The following is a 16,796-nucleotide window of genomic DNA, read 5'->3' on the forward strand; positions in this document are numbered from 1 at the left end:
AATTTTTTTTGAACAGATTGGTTACTAAAACAAATTCATTGATTAGATTAATATACATTGTATAATTGTCCTCACATAGTTTTTGCACGCAAAGCAAAGTGGAAGCAGATGTTGCTCATTGGTTGTCTAAATGTTTAACTAATACTAAGCGGTATTACTGGTTGGATCGTGGTACGGAAAGACAACTTGTATTAGTAGATAAACCTAAACATGTCCTTAGTCTAATCGGCAATGAGCAAATCAATTAAAAGACTAATATGTCGTCTATTAGTCCAATTAGGGAGATGCCCTTTCTTGGGCATCGGAGTAGATGACTCCCAAAAGATAGAGACATAAATGTGACTGATTGGATTGATAGTACATCAAACATGACCCAAGCAGAATAGATCTTGAATCTGTTTATGGATTTATTCACTTGTGATGTTCATACTGTGACATACCTAAATCCTGAGTGGATGACGAACTATGTATGCGTGACTCGTACACTTTGATGTAAGTAAAAACATGAGTTCAAATGGTTAAGGAACTGAAAGCTAGTGCATTGGGTGTACGACTTCTGTAGTATGTAGCGTCATTCACAATAGTGAAATTCATATCCCAAAACATGGGTAAATGATATCCTCTCATTGGCATTACATGGTTGATGAAAAGTAAACATGACCACGGGTCGTCCATTTTTGTGAGAGATGACTTGATCATTATTTGATAATTAGCTTTTCATGAAGGAAGATGTAATGGTTACCATGAGATAAAATAGGATCATATTGAGAGAATGAATATTATCCCAAAGAGATCAAGGATATCCTATGAGGGCAACACACTTATGACAAGGTCATTGGAGGAGTATTGAGTAGTTGTTTTTGTAATGGTATGTCGTTGGGAAGAGCTCAGTCACGATACTATAGTGGAATGACTTTGTGACTAAATGAGTTTATAATGAATATGCGAAAAGCTGAAACTTAATTATAAATCATTTGAGCCTCAACTACATATGTCCAATTAATCTCCACTAGCTTGTTGAAACTAGAAATGAATACGTGTTTGAATAGAAATGAACAAAATGAATAGAAATGAACGAAATGAATAGAAAAATATAAATGAGAAACATTCAGGAATGATTATGGTTTTTTTCGAAATGGAGAAATGAAATCATTTGGAAATGAATGTAGGTTTCTAAAAATAGAAATGGAAATGGAAATGGAAATGAAAATGAAAATGAAAATGGAAACGAAAATGAAAATGAAAATGATCCATTTGCAATTATATATGGATTACTTAAAAAATAATCGAAAGAATGAATTTATGTTTTTGGACTGTTTTGAAGCCTGAAAATGAAAATAAACCATTCGGTCATACTGAACATGTTGAGTTGTGAAATATTGAACATATTTTCTTAAAATTTTACCAGGGGCAAAATCGTTAAAATTTTACCAGGAGTAAAATTGTCAAAATTTTCCTAGAGTAAAATAAGAATGAGAAAAAATATTTTATATATAAATATTAAAGTTTATTTTGGAAAGTAGAAAAGCTGAACCGAGTTGGATCACATTACAGAGTACTAGGTCAAAAAAGGCCCAGGAAGTACTTGTAATTGGACTTGATGTGAGAGAGGCCCAAAAACCTCTCATGGACATGAAGGGGGCGATAACCCTAGTAGGAAGAAAAGGGTGTGCCGTCAACCTTTTTCCTATTCTAAGTAGGATGATTTTCTATTTGAAATAAACCACTACAACTTAACAAGGGTTCTACATTCTTTTCCTATAAATAGATGGCACCAGTAGAGCTATTAAGACAACTTTGAGAGATTGTTATTCTACCTAAAAATAAAGAGAATTTATTCTCAATTATTACATATATTTTTCTTGAATAACAATTCTACTGGTTTCTATTAAGAAGAGAGAATTTTCATTTTCACCCCAAAAGGAGAAACTTTTTTATAGTTGTATATTTCGATTCAATTGGTTTGAGCCCACACTCGAAGTAGTTTGTGGTACGAGAATAGAAGAGAAGATCGTTTGGTTGAAAGTCAGGAACAACGAACGTCCGCTAAGCTGAAAACACAAGTACAAATTCAGTTAATGTTTATTGCTATAAATATCACAAACTGGGTTGATTTTTAAAATTTTAATTTTTTGCTGCGCTAGAAAACTGTTTTCAAACTGAGATATTTTCAACAAAAACAACTATAATTCATCACCAATTGATTCAAATGGTTAGAAAATAATTCATTGATATAAATACTCTTCAACAAATCTGCAAAACACAAAAGAGAGATATTCAAGCATTAAATCAAGAGAATTAACTTCACTTTTTCATCTTATTCATTCTATTGTACATAGTCTCTTGAGTTTATTGTTAAATCTTATAAGTCCTTTTTTTATCTTTTAATGAGTCAAATTGTAAACATCTATCTTCTTAGAGGTTCTTATTGTTTACTCAATCTTTATACCAATTGTAACTTGGAGAGTTACTAGTTTAGCCACAAAAATTAGGGAAGATTCTAATTAAGCCTTAAAAAGCTAGAGAGATTCTAGTTTAGCCTTGGAAAACTAGGGGGAATGTTCTATCTAAGCCTTGAGAAAAAAAAATAGAGATTGTAAGGTTATACATTTTCCATGAAAGATAATAATTTTTATAGTGAATCGAGGAAATCCTTAGTTGAGGTATACTAAGGTAGTAGAGATTGGCTATTAGGGGTGAGTCACTATAAATCAAATTTGCAAGCTTTTCTTCCGTTGTCTTCTATTTTACAAAATTTTTTCAAAATCCCATTTCACCGCCTCATGATATTTTTGGGCCTAAGAATTATCAAAATACTATTGTAATAAAATAGTATTACAAATAAATATAAAATTACTAAATTTCACTAAACATTCTCAAATTAACTATCACCTAGATTTTAAAATGATCCCTAAAATTTAAAATTTTCTCTTGAATCCTCAAAGTATTAGTATTATATCAACAATGTCATTATGTTAGCATAGCCATCAATTTAAACGTTAAATGCTATTTAGATTTGACATGAAGAATATTAAAACATGCAAATAAAATTGTAAATGCTTGTCTACCTATCTTATGGATAGCTTGCATATGAAATATTAAAAAGCATGTGATGTTAATAAAATTTAGCAAGCTATTTATTTTATAATATGTCATATTCGACTTGTTTATACGATAGGTACATACGTGTTTACAATTTGGTTCATATATTTTACGTATGCGCCACATTAGATTGAAGTGGGTATTTAATGCCAAACTAATGATTAAGTTAATGGAAAGACATGAATTTCATTAGAATATTTTAAAATTTAAGGAATAATTTAAAATTTGGATATGATGACGTTTGATTCAATTTAGAGATTGTGTTTTTGCTATTGGGGTGTGGAAATCTGTCGTACCAAAAAGGGCATGGGACACTTTTTTTAGATTGCCAAGAGAGAGGTGGATACTATGCAATATCAAGAACGAGAGTAATTTGTTGTCTTTTGAAGGTGACTGGCCTACTCTCTTTTCCATTATCTACTAGTTTATTTGGAAGAACAAGATTAGTTTTATTTTCAATCATTTTGGCAGGAGTATTTTTGAACTAATCAATTTTGCAAAGACATGGATAAAATCTATAGGGGCTAAAGAATTCATTGAACAATGTGCCTTCACTTTTATGATAATAAGTCGTCAATTACCTAAGGTAGGATGGGTTAATGTTAATGTTGATGGTATGGTGGCAAGGTAAATCCCAAAGGTAGCTATTGGAGGGGCGATAATAGGTCCTAATGGTGGCTGGTTGGTGGGTTTCAAAATGACAATTATTTGACTGATATCTTGTAGGTAGAAGCCAGAGCTATTCTAGAAGGTTTGAAACTGGTTTGGGATCGGGGTTTTAGGCAAGTTGAATTAGAATATGATAATGCGATGTTGATTGAATTCATTCGGAATGGTTGGGCATCAGTGAGTAATGTTGGTGAAATTAGATGCATTCATGAATGGTGTTTGAAACTTTAGAAAGTTAAGTCCAGACATATTCAGAGAGATGCCAACAAAGTTGCGGACTGCATTGCTAAGGCAAATGGTGGCGTGATGGACCAATTGATTATTTTTGAGAACTCCTCGAGGTATGTACGAGACCTTCTGGAGGAGGATATTCGACAATCTTTACTGATCACTGATAGATTACATTAGCTTTTGATGTTTTCTTAGATTTGTTTCTAAGCTTTCTATTTACCAATATATATGCATTAAAAGTCGTCTTTAGTAACACCCTTTAAAAGTTCACCACATTGTTCTTTTATATATTGCGTTTTACTAACATAAATTAAATAAAATCATAGAAAATATTTAAGGACTGAAACTTAAAATAAAATAAAGTTTAACTTTACTAGACATCCCAAAATTATGATTAAATTTTAAAATGATTTTAGACTTTAAAATATTTAAATTAAATCCTCAAATTAAAGTATCATTTTAATTAGATTCTTTGGTTGTCAATTTGTAGTTAAATGTTAGCTAGGGTTAACAAATTTTTAAGCATGAAAGATCCAAGATAACATTTAATGTCAAAGCTGGTTACTAGACTGATAGAAAGATCTTTAGTGTGAAGATTCAATTAAAATGTTTTAATATTTAAGGAATAATTTAAATTTAACTCATAGTGTGGATGTCTTAAGGAAATAATCCATAGGCAAAATAAAAACAATATATACATCTTTTTTTTTCCCTAAAAAAGTGTGTGCTTCTATCATGTCGCTCGTTCGTCTTAACCTGTAAAATAAACAAATAAACAAAAAATTAATAAATAAAGCTGAAAAATCCAATTCCAACACTGCAACAAGCGAACAGTGCTATAACAGCTGTCGGTAAGACCGTTGACGGCCCGGACCAAACTCGCCATTCTTTGCACCTTTATTAAACTACTAAATACTAAGTAATAAAATTTATATTAATATTTTTATAATATGCTTTGCTTCACATTTTCGAATATATTAAATTATTTTGTGCAGTAATAGTCTTTAAGTAAAACTCATAATTTTATTAAATTCTACTCAAATCTTTTAGAAGTAAAAATATTTGTGTAGTTTTTTTAATTTTGATATTCAGTAAATTGATTTATTTAATAATTTAATTTTATTAGGAGTAAATAAGGATAATTATCACAATGTTAATGTTTTTATCACTTTTAAATTTTTATTGGATAATAATAAATTTAGTCTTTAAAGTTCACATATTCGTCAAACTTCTTCTTGATTTAACAAATTTAGTCTGAAACATTTACACATTCAACCAATTTGATCCTAAAACATTTACACATTTTATTAACATTTACACAAAATATATAAACATTAAGAGCTAATGTAAAAAATAGAATGTCGGTAACGACAATATATCGCAAAGAAAAGAGAAATAAAAATAAAGAACACACAAATTTTTACGTGGAAACCCTTTCGAGAAAAAAACCACGAGCAGAGGAGAAGAAAATTCATTATGTCGAATTCGAATGAATACAAGAGGAATAGACTATGTCTATTTATAGGCTTGTAAAACCATATTCTAATAGGAGTGTAGTAAAATTGAAACACCTTATTCTAATCAATATCAAGTAGATAGAGTTTAATAATGTTTAAAAAACCTTATTCTAAAATAAAATAAAAGAAGTGTAGTTCTATATGGATTTTACTTTTATTTTATTTTACCATTTATTTTATTTAAATAAGGATTTGGGTCACTTAATTCTAACAATCTCTATCTTGACACGAATTCTCAATGAACAAGTTCTTCATTGCTAACTCTCAACGAACAAGTTCTCCACCTCTTCCATAAAACCCCTTAAGGGTTTAACTTCAACAATGAACGCCTACCAAGTCTAAGTAATACTCAAACTTGGTTATAGGAAGTGACTTAGTCATCGTATTTGCAGGATTTTCATTAGTACTAATTTTGCTCACAATAATATCACCACGAGTACTAATATCACGAACAAAATGATACTGAACATCAATATGTTTTGTTCTCTCATGAAACATTTGATCTTTTGTAAGGAAGATGGCACTCTGACTGTCACAAAATAATGTACTGATTTGAAGGTCTTCATTGAGTTCACTAAAGAGTCATTTCAACCAAATAGCTTCTTTACAAGCCTCAGTAATCGCCATATACTCAGGTTCAGTGGTAGACAAAGCGACTGTAGTTTGCAAAGTGGCTTTCCAACTGATTGGACAACCTCCGATTGTAAAGACATAACCTATGAGAGATCTTCTTCTATCAAGGTCTCTAGTAAAAACAGTATCAACATACCCAATGACTCCATCTCTAGTTCTTCCAAACTGTAAGCAAACATCAGTAGCACCTCATAAGTATCTTAAAATCCACTCAACTACTTTCCAATGTTCTTTACCGGGATTCACCATGTATCTACTAACTGCACTAACTGCATATGATAAATCTGGACGTGAACAAACCATAGATACATGAGAGATCCCACTGCACTAGAGTATGGAACATGTGACATGTACTCAATCTCATCATCTGATTGTGGAGACAAAACCGATGGAAGTCTGAAATGGGCTACTAAAGGAGTACTAATAGGCTTAGAACTCTATATATTGAACCTGCAAAGAACTTTCTCAATGTACCCCTTCTGACTTAGGTACAATTTACTTGCTTTTTTTTATCTCTGAGAATCTCAATACCAAGTATCTTTTTTTCTGGCCCCAAATCTTTTATCTTAAATTCTTCACTTAGTTGGGCTTTGACCTTTCTTATCTCTCCTTTATCTTTAGCTGCCATCAACATGTCATCAACATAAAGGAGTAGATACACAAAATAACTATCACTGTTTTTCTTAAAGTAAACACAACTGTCAAAGCTACTTCTTTTGAAATCATGAGAAGTCATAAAGGAGTCAAACCTTTTGTATCACTGTCTTGGTGACTGTTTCAAACCGTAAAGGGACTTTTTCAGCAAGCAAACATAGTCCTCTTTTTCTGAGACTGTAAAACCCTCTGATTGTTGCATGTAAATATCCTCCTCAAGTTCTCCATGTAAAAATTCAATTTTTACATCTAATTGCTCAAGCTCCAAATCATGCATGACCACAATACCAAGAAAAGCTCGAATCAAACCATGCTTCACAAATGGGGAGAATACATTTATGAAGTCCACTCCTAGAATTTGATTCTAACCCTTTGCAACAAGCCTTGCTTTATATCTGGGTTCTTCAACTCCTGGAGTCCATTCTTTCTTTTTAAACACTCATTTATAACGAACAACTTTTTTACCTTTAGGAAGTTTCACAATAACCCTTTAGGAGGTTTAATTTCTCTTCTAGTTCTATTTTTGGCGATAGAGTATTGTGGTGAAGAAGCAACTCTATTCTGAATTTTTGTACTGGCTTGAGGAGTCGACTTGTTGTAGATTCTGGATTAATCTGATGCTCCACCTGCTTTTGATTTTCTTTATTGGAAGTCTTTAAGAGATAAGTTAGGTAGCATAGCAGTTTCATTAAAAACAACTTTTCTGCTAATCACAACTTTTCTATTTTTAAGACACCATAGCTTATACCCTTTTACACCAGTTTTATAACCAAGAAAAACACATTTAATGGGTCTCGGTTCCAATTTTCCATTATCAACATGAGCATACGCAGGACACCCAAAGATCTTTAAATCAGAATAGTCAGCAGGACTACCAGACCATACCTCTTGTAGAGCCTTTTTCTTAATGGCAACAAATGGAGATTAGTTGATAAAAAACATGCAGTAGAGGCTGCTTCAGCCAAAAACGAATTTGGTAAGTTAGCATTCGACAACATACATCAAAATTTCACCATGATCATTCTGTTCATTCATTCTACAACACCATTTTATTCTGGAGCATGGCGAATTGTCAAATGTTTCACGATCCTTTCTGACTTGCATAATTCATTAAACTCATTAGAACAAAATTCTAAGCCATTATCTGTGCAAAAGTGTTTTTTTTGTTTTCCTGTTTGTTTTTCAATCATAGTTTTCCAAGACTTAAATGCAAAAAACATATCACTTTTCTGCTTTAGGAAGAACGACCAAAGTTTTTTGGAAAAATCATCAATAAAAGTTAGCATATAATTAGCTCCACCTCTCGAAGGCACTCTGGATGGCCCCCACAGATCAGAATGAATATACTCTAATGTTCCCTTCGTGTTATGGATTCCTCTAGTGAATCGAACTCTCTTTTGCTTCCCAAAATTGCAGTGCTCACAGAACTTCAGTTTGCAAATTCTTTGCCCATCTAGAAGTCCTTTTTTGCTCAATTCTGCCATGCCATTCTCACTTATATGGCCTATTCGCATATGCCAAATTTTAGTAATATCATCATCTGACAAGGAAGAGGAAGTGACACCTGCATCACCAGTAACAGTAGAACCCTGCAAAACATATAACTTGGCAGTCTTTCTCTGCCCTTTCACCACAACGAGGGAACCTTTAGAAATCTTCAAAACCCCACTTTCAACTATGTATCTGTACCCTTTTGAATCAAAAGTACTCAACAAAATTAAATTTCTCTTCAATTCTGGAACATGTTGCACGTCACTAAGTGTTCTCACAACTCCGTTAAACATCTTAACTTTAATCGTTCCAACACCTACAATTTTACACGAATCCTGATTGTAAGTTGTAAACCAATCCCGATTGGGACTCATGTGGAAGGTGCAGCCTGAATCAAGGATCCACTCATCGCTCACTTTAGAATTGTTGATAGAAACGACGAGAAGTTTATCATCGCTGTAGTTTTCTACAACCTCTCTTTTGATTTGGAACCTCTCTTTTGATCTTGTTCTGCAGCTTATAACACTCAGATTTAATGTTCCATTTTTTCATGTAGAAGTTACAAGTTTTACCTCTGTTTGAAGACTTTGATCTATCTTTAGATTTATCGTGAGGATTTCGTTCCTATGTCCTTCCACGATCATCATTAGTATTTCGATCTTGTCTCCCACGAACAATGAGACCCTCTCTTTGAGAGTCGGGTTTAACCACAAGATGTTTCATCTTATCATACGAGATCAAAGAATTATAAACTTCATCAATTGTGAGAGACTCGCGGCTATATAAAATCGTGTCTCTAAAGGTTGAATAAGACGGGGGTAACGAAAAAAGTAGAATCAACCCTAGATCTTTCTTATCATACTCAACCTCTATGGCCTCCAAGTTTGAGAGAATTTCTTTAAACACTGTTAAGTGTTCGTGCACAGACGCACCTTCCTCCAAATGATGAGCATAAAGACGCTGCTTCATATGCAACTTGCTGGTTAGAGTTTTCGACATACATATTTGTTCCAGTCTCTTTCATAATGCAGCAGCGGTCTTCTCTTTCATCACATCCTGTAAAATTTTGTTAGAAAAATACAGATGTAATTGTGTTAACACCTTTCTATCCTTACGCTTCTTCTCTTCATCCGTTAATGTCGAAGGCATCTTATCTATCCCTTGCAAGGCATCCTCCAGATCTATCTGCACAAGAACTGCTTGCATCCTAATCTGGCACAATGCAAATCTGGTGTTCTATCCAACAACGAAATTTCATACTTCAAAGATGCCATTACCGTGACCGAGATGAATAACCCAGAAGCTCTGATAAAAATTTGTAAAAAATAGAATGTGAGTAATGACAATATATCGCAAAGAAAAGAGAAATAAAAATAAAGAATATATAAATTTTTACGTGGAAACCCTTTTGGAAAAAAAACCACAGACAGAGGAGAAAAAAATTCGCTATGTCGAATTCGAATGAATACAAGAGGAGTAGACTATGTCTATTTATAGGCTTGTAAAACGATATTCTAATAGGAGTGTAGTAAGATTGAGACACCTTATTCTAATCAATATCAAATAGATGGAGTTTAATAAGGTTTAAAAAACCTTATTCTAAAATAAAATAAAAGAAGTGTAGTTCTATATAGATTTTACTTTTATTTTATTTTACCACTATATTTTATTTAAATAAGGATTTGGGTTACTTAATTCTAACAACTAAATTTATTATTATTTATTCCAATCAAACTCATGTACTATTGAAAGAAAACATTAATGATGTCATTAATTATCCTTAGTTGCTCATTCTAAAATTTGTAGAGATTAAATATCTCAAAATCTTTGAAAAGCGATCACTTTACTCAATATCGAATTTGAGAATGACCAAAGAGGTGTTTTATCTTTTTTTACTAGACACAAAGCTAATAATATTTTATTTAGGCTTAACTCATGTTTTACTATTAAATTATACAAATTTTATTACTTTGGCACATGTACTTTTTGTCCCACTTTGAAATTAAAACTATCATTTTACCATAAAATAAAATAAGTTATCAATAAGAAAGTGGCATGTAGCACATTCTTATTGGACATCAATAATTTTAGGGTAAAATAAGATGAAAAATACAATTCAAGTACCAAAATAAGATAGAAAAAGTTTAAGTACAAGTGGAGAAAATGATATAGCTCATGGACTAAATCGTGACTTGAGCCTTTATTTTACTCATAAATCAATATATTTCTTTAATGTGTTAATTGCACCTTCCTATTATACTCATTCTAAATTGGTCCTTAAACTATCAAATCTTTTAATTACATGCTCAATCTATCGATCTTATATCAATAAGGTTCTTCTATTACTAAAATCGTTAATTTAACCATTAAATGGGATGTCGATCTTATGTGAAATAATTAAAATGAAAATTTAAAGAAAATGGATGTTCAAAAAAATATATGTTGTAAAAATCTTGGTTTGAGGTTTTCAAGCTTTTACAAAAACTACCATCCACTCTCTTTGTTTTTAGTTTTAATTCTAGAAGTTATGCATCAACATTTTAGTTTTCTTTAAAATTTTCTTTTAAATTATGTCACATAAGATTTTATATGTCATTTAATGATCAAATTAATAGTTTCAATAATGGAAGGACCTAAGCGATATAACATTGATAGTTTAGGGACTAATTTAGATAAGAGTCATAGTTTAAGGAGTTTGATGCAATTAACTCTTATTTTTATAAATAAATTCCGTATCTCATTTTTTAAATAAATATATTTAAAATGAGAGAAATAATAGTGACTAAGGCTTATCTTTTAAATAAAATAGTTGACATGTTACCTAAGAATATATCAAATGATTGAATAATTTGATTCATTAGTTTGTATTGTTCTTCACTTTTGATTTAAGAAAATGAATCAAGGTCATTAAATATAAGAGTAAAATTGCCAAAATTTTTACATTGCTAAGGAATGTTACATTACCAGGAAGAGGTAGTATTGAAATTACCACCTACATTACCAAATCTTGACATTATTAGTTATATCATTTCTCACCTTAAGGTAACCTTCTCATACAAATATGAGAATGCGATTCCAGAATTTAGATTACTCTTGGGGGCGATTGGTCCAAGTCATGTTACATTATTAGGAGTAACCTTGCATTTCAACATAACATTGTCATATTTGGTTCACAAAGATTACCTTAAGTTGATCTTACATTCTCAATTGTGACAACATTTTGTAATATGGGAAGTGATGAGAAACCCAAGACTTGAGAAAACCTTAAATCTCAAAGTTTAAAAAATTGGCAAGGGAACATGTTTTTGATGAAAAGATAAAAATATAATTTATTCTATGCCACCTCTAATAAACTTGTGATTAGCAACAATGATAGTCGGACAATTTTGTTAGGCCCAAAAAAACCAAGAGGGGAGTGAATTAATATTTTAAAGCTCTTTGCAAACTTTTCTAAAGGATGAGGAAATGAATGAAAAGTTTGGACAATATGATTTACAATGATTCGGCCCCACTGCCTACCTTCACTACCTTGGTATACCTCAAACAAGGAGTTTCCAATTCACTATACTTGAACTAATACCTTTAAAGGAGAAGGTATAACCTCTATCTTTTTCATAAGGCTAGGATAGAACCTTCCCTTTAGTTTTTATGGCTTAACTAAAACTCTAGTTTTTACAAGGCTCAACTATAACCCTTCAAAAATTACTTAAGTTTTTATACCTCAAAAACCTTAAGTAGCTCTTCAATACAAAGAAAAGATGTAAACAATGAAAACCTCCCGAAGATGTGTGTTTACAAGTGTTAAGCTCTCTCTCTAAGAATTGGAATGAGAATGATTAAGAGATCTAACAATAAGCACCTAAGAGATATGCACAAGAGAAAATGAGAAAATGAAGAATTTGAGGCTTTTCTCCTGATGTCTATACTTCGATGTTCATCTCTAGTGTCTTAAAGTGTTCTTGACTTGAATATATATCCTTTAATTGATTTTTTTAATGTTTGGAGCTGTTGAAGAGTGTTTCTAGCTTTTGGAAGAATTTATTTCATGCGTTTAATGCAACGTGCAACAATATGTCTCAAGACATGAAGAACAAATATGACCATTGGAGCCTAAAGTCTAGAGACACAATAGGCATATCTCCAGACAATTGACCATATGTTTCGAGACAATTTCTTAATTGTCTTGAGACAAGGCTCCCCTGAAGCATACCTTAACTTTGATGTTGGCTGCTCTCAAGACAAGGTTCTTTTGAAGCATTTTTAGCTTCGGTGTTGGTCTGTCTTAAGATAAACATGCTTGTATGTCGAGATAAGACTCGGAACCTTCAAAAATGTGGCTTAGAAACATTTTAAAGGATGTTGGGGGTTCTTAAAAACTTTGTAGAAAGTTTGAGTCATTTAGAAACTTTGTTTTTTGAGTTTGTAATACTTGAAAAATTATTTGAATAAGATAGAAATAATTTATGAAAATTTGATTAAAGGATTAATTAAGTTTGTTATATAAAACAATTGAAAATCAAAGCTAACAATCTTCCCCTTTTGATATAACAAAACTTTTTGAAAAATTGCTTTGCAAAACTCCCCTTATATTAAATGTTGTTTTCAAGTTAAACTCCCCTTTTTAAAGTACTTTCTGAAGACATTATTTTAACAAAAATTCATTTATAAAAAGGCTTTGAAAATCAACATGAAAAAATTAATACTTTTTAGCAATGTGCTTTTTGAGCTAACAATCTATAGGCAATTTATTAAAGACTTCTGTAACACCCCTAACTTGTATCTGCCGCTAGAATAGGGTTACGAAGCATTATCAGAGTTTATGTTTAGAAACTATCAAAATTTAAAACATTTAATTCACAACATCAATCAATGCAAAGTCAAATAGTGACATACATATTGTCCCTTTTATGAGGCCTCGAGGCCCTAAAAACACATTAGAAACAAGTCGGGACTAAATCAGAATCATATAGAACTTTTCAGGAAAATGTGAAAATTTTCAAAATTGTAAGGGTCATATGGCTGTGTGACCAGGCCATGTGACTCACACGGCTGAGAGAAACGCCCGTGTCTCAGGCCGTATGACATTCGAAGTAGGGATACATGGCTGTGTCCCAGCCCATGTTCGTGCCCGTGTAACTCTCTAACTTGGGTAACACAGCCAAGCCACACGCCCGTGCGCCAGGCCGTGTAACTCTCGAAATACAACCTTTAAAAACCTACAGGGGACACACGACCGTGTTGCCTGGCCGTGTGTCACACACAGCTGAGACGCACGCCTGTCTCTGACCGTGTGGACAAAAAATAGGTCATTTCCAAGCCATTTTTCTCACCCATTCATGCACACACCTATAATCAATTTACCACATGTAATCAAGCATCTTAGAGTACACCAAACCTTACAACAACAAGCTATCTAAATAGGTACATATTCATACAACCAATATGCCCAAAAGACACCTCAATCACAATAATTAAACGTGTATAACTAAATGCTTAGTTTAGACAAAACTTACCATTTTATACACATATCAAATCCAAACTCATATGTACCTAATTTACCATTTAACATTTAGCATCAAAAGCCATAAATACCAACTACATTTTTAATACCAAAATGACCATGTTCAACTTCCATCATATAAACATCATAAAGACTATAAAGTCATCCATCAAAAGGTCGCATACATATATCCACATATCAACCATTTCAATCATTCAAAATACCAAATTTACAAGCCAAAACATAATGAATAAAACATTAACCAAAAATACCTATACATGTGCATATTTATCCAATTATCAATTATCTTGTTTCCATGCCAAAACATAACATAATTGCTATATAATCACCACACCATATTAGATTCATGCCATATATAGTTCAAAACCTTTCCAAAGTATACCATATCTTGACCATGTTGAGGTCAATTCATCATATATCACTTTGGCTATTCAAACGTGCTTTAACACATTATCAAATTAACACATATCAACAAGATACCAAATGTACCAAAGCTATATCACTTAAAATGACATATACATGCCAAACACATCAACTAACATGCAACTAATCATCAACCATAAGTTCACTTATACATGCCATTATAACCTTAACCAAGACATCAAAATCTACCGATATAATCGTTGGATAGTGTGATAGATCTCCGACGAGCTTCCAACCCGATCGAGCTGTCGATAATCTGAAAAGTAAAGGAAAAACAACTATGTAATCAATGAATGTTTAGTAAGGTCGTATAAAATTTAGTCATATTAATCCATTTCAAATATGAAATTTATACATATCAAGAATAATCGTATACCAATACCGCAAGATTCATGAAAAAATATTCAACAACTCACAAAGTGAATAAATCCGTAGCATCACATATACATTTCATCCCTAGCATAGTAGGATTTTATAAAACTTTAAACCCTTTCAAATTTTCTTATTTTTATTTGCATTTCATTACTTTCCGTTGTATTTACTTTTTTAACTTAAATAACAACATCAATTCAACTCATCATTCCCTTTTTCATCATTTTACACTTTAAGTATAAACTTACTATTTCATTAACTTTCCACACCCGTTTCATGTGCATAACAAATAAGAAATAAGCATATCATCAACCATAGCCACAAGCTAGTGCATTTAAATATAGCTCTTTTGAGAGCTAACCACATGATAAACCATTTCATAAGGAATTACATAATTTAAACCTTACCACTCTTTCATGAACACAAGCATATTTCCATTTAAACACTTACCATTTCACTGCATAACTTATAATTTTAACATGGCATAATCCAACCACAACTTGGCCAAAGCCTAAGCATTTACACCAAACATGTTAGCATACAAGATATAATTCATAGGCACATTAACCTAAATATCCATTTAGGCATAACATGTATCTCATGAGTTTATAACTCATCTCAACCTATATAATTTTCATGTATCATCATATCAAGGATGTTCACACATGAACATGTTATAATTCATATCGTTCTCTTACCATTTCGAATCTGAATAGTGCCCATTGAACCATTTAGAATATCGTTGGATACCCGGGATAGCTCACACATAGTGTGCTAACTCATATAACTGTAATCTGTCAATTCCTGTACATGTATGCTCACATGAGCTGTGAAAATGGGCTAACTCACACGAGTTGTAGGTCAGAACGTAGCTACACGATGCTGCTCACACGAGCTGTGGAGTATCCGCAACACATGTTGGACCCTTAGCCATCGGTAGGACGTCCAGGACTAGCACCTGAGTCATGTAAACCCTAATGACATGTCATTTGTATCCTACGAATTCTTATGGTTCAAACGGGGCTCTGTAATCTTTGTACGTCGTTGGATTTACATCGTTTCATAATACGGTAAATTGCATATTAACATTCAGTTTAATCAAAATTATACAGAATACAGTTCATACGAACTTACTTGGCTAAATTGCAGAAATACCAAATTTTAGGGGCATCTTGGTAATTTTCCATTTTCCTCGATTTTTCACCCGATCTTGATCTAAATTAATAATTTAATTTAATATATTAATTTAGACAATAAAAAAATTTGTTTGATGTAATTTAGTCATTTTTGAAATTTTTACAAAATTAACCGTAAAATTTTAATTTTATTCAATTTAGTCCCTGAGCCTAAAACATGCAAATCAATCATTTTTACCCAAAATTTAGCTTAGCCAAATGTTCATGGCATGCAAAACAACCCATTTATGCAATAAATTCACATTTAATCCTTGTACTTTTATTAATTTAACAATTCAATTCCTAATCGATAAATTCATTAAAAAATACTTAACAAAATACTTTGAATTATTAATCAACATTCCAAATTCATCATTTAACATAAAAAATCACAAGATTCATCAGTGGAAACATTCAATATCTATAACAGCTTCAAAATCGAAGGTACGAGTTAGTTGGACTTAGTTGCAACGATCCCAAAGACATAAAAATTACAAAAAATGGGGCTAAAACAGATTTACATGGATCCTACGAAGTTTGGCTGAAGCTTGAAGGTTTATTAATGGCTTTCTTCCTTCTCAAACTCAGCTAAAAAATAAAAGGTAAAAGATGATATGTTTAACTTATTTTATTACCTTTTAATTCATTTTAATTAATTAATAAAACATACATATTTTCATAATAAACCAAAGCCAACCGCCCATTTTTATATTATATGGTATATTTACCATATTAGTCCATATGCTTCATTGATGAAGCCGTTTAATAACTCAAATCAAATAGTGATCAAAATTTTCATATTTTACAATTTAGTCGTTTTTAATTTATTAGCCATTGAAACGTTAAAATTTTTCAACGAAACTTTAATACCACCTTAATGGCACTCCATAAATATTTGTAAAAATATTTATGGCTCGGTTTATAGAAACAAGGTCTCGATACCATATTTTCTAAAACCACTTGACCTTAGGGTCATACCAGTTGAACTTAATAAATCATTTATATAAC

The sequence above is a fragment of the Gossypium raimondii genome, chromosome 1, assembly GCF_025698545.1.
Source record: "Gossypium raimondii isolate GPD5lz chromosome 1, ASM2569854v1, whole genome shotgun sequence".
Lineage (NCBI taxonomy): Eukaryota > Viridiplantae > Streptophyta > Magnoliopsida > Malvales > Malvaceae > Gossypium > Gossypium raimondii.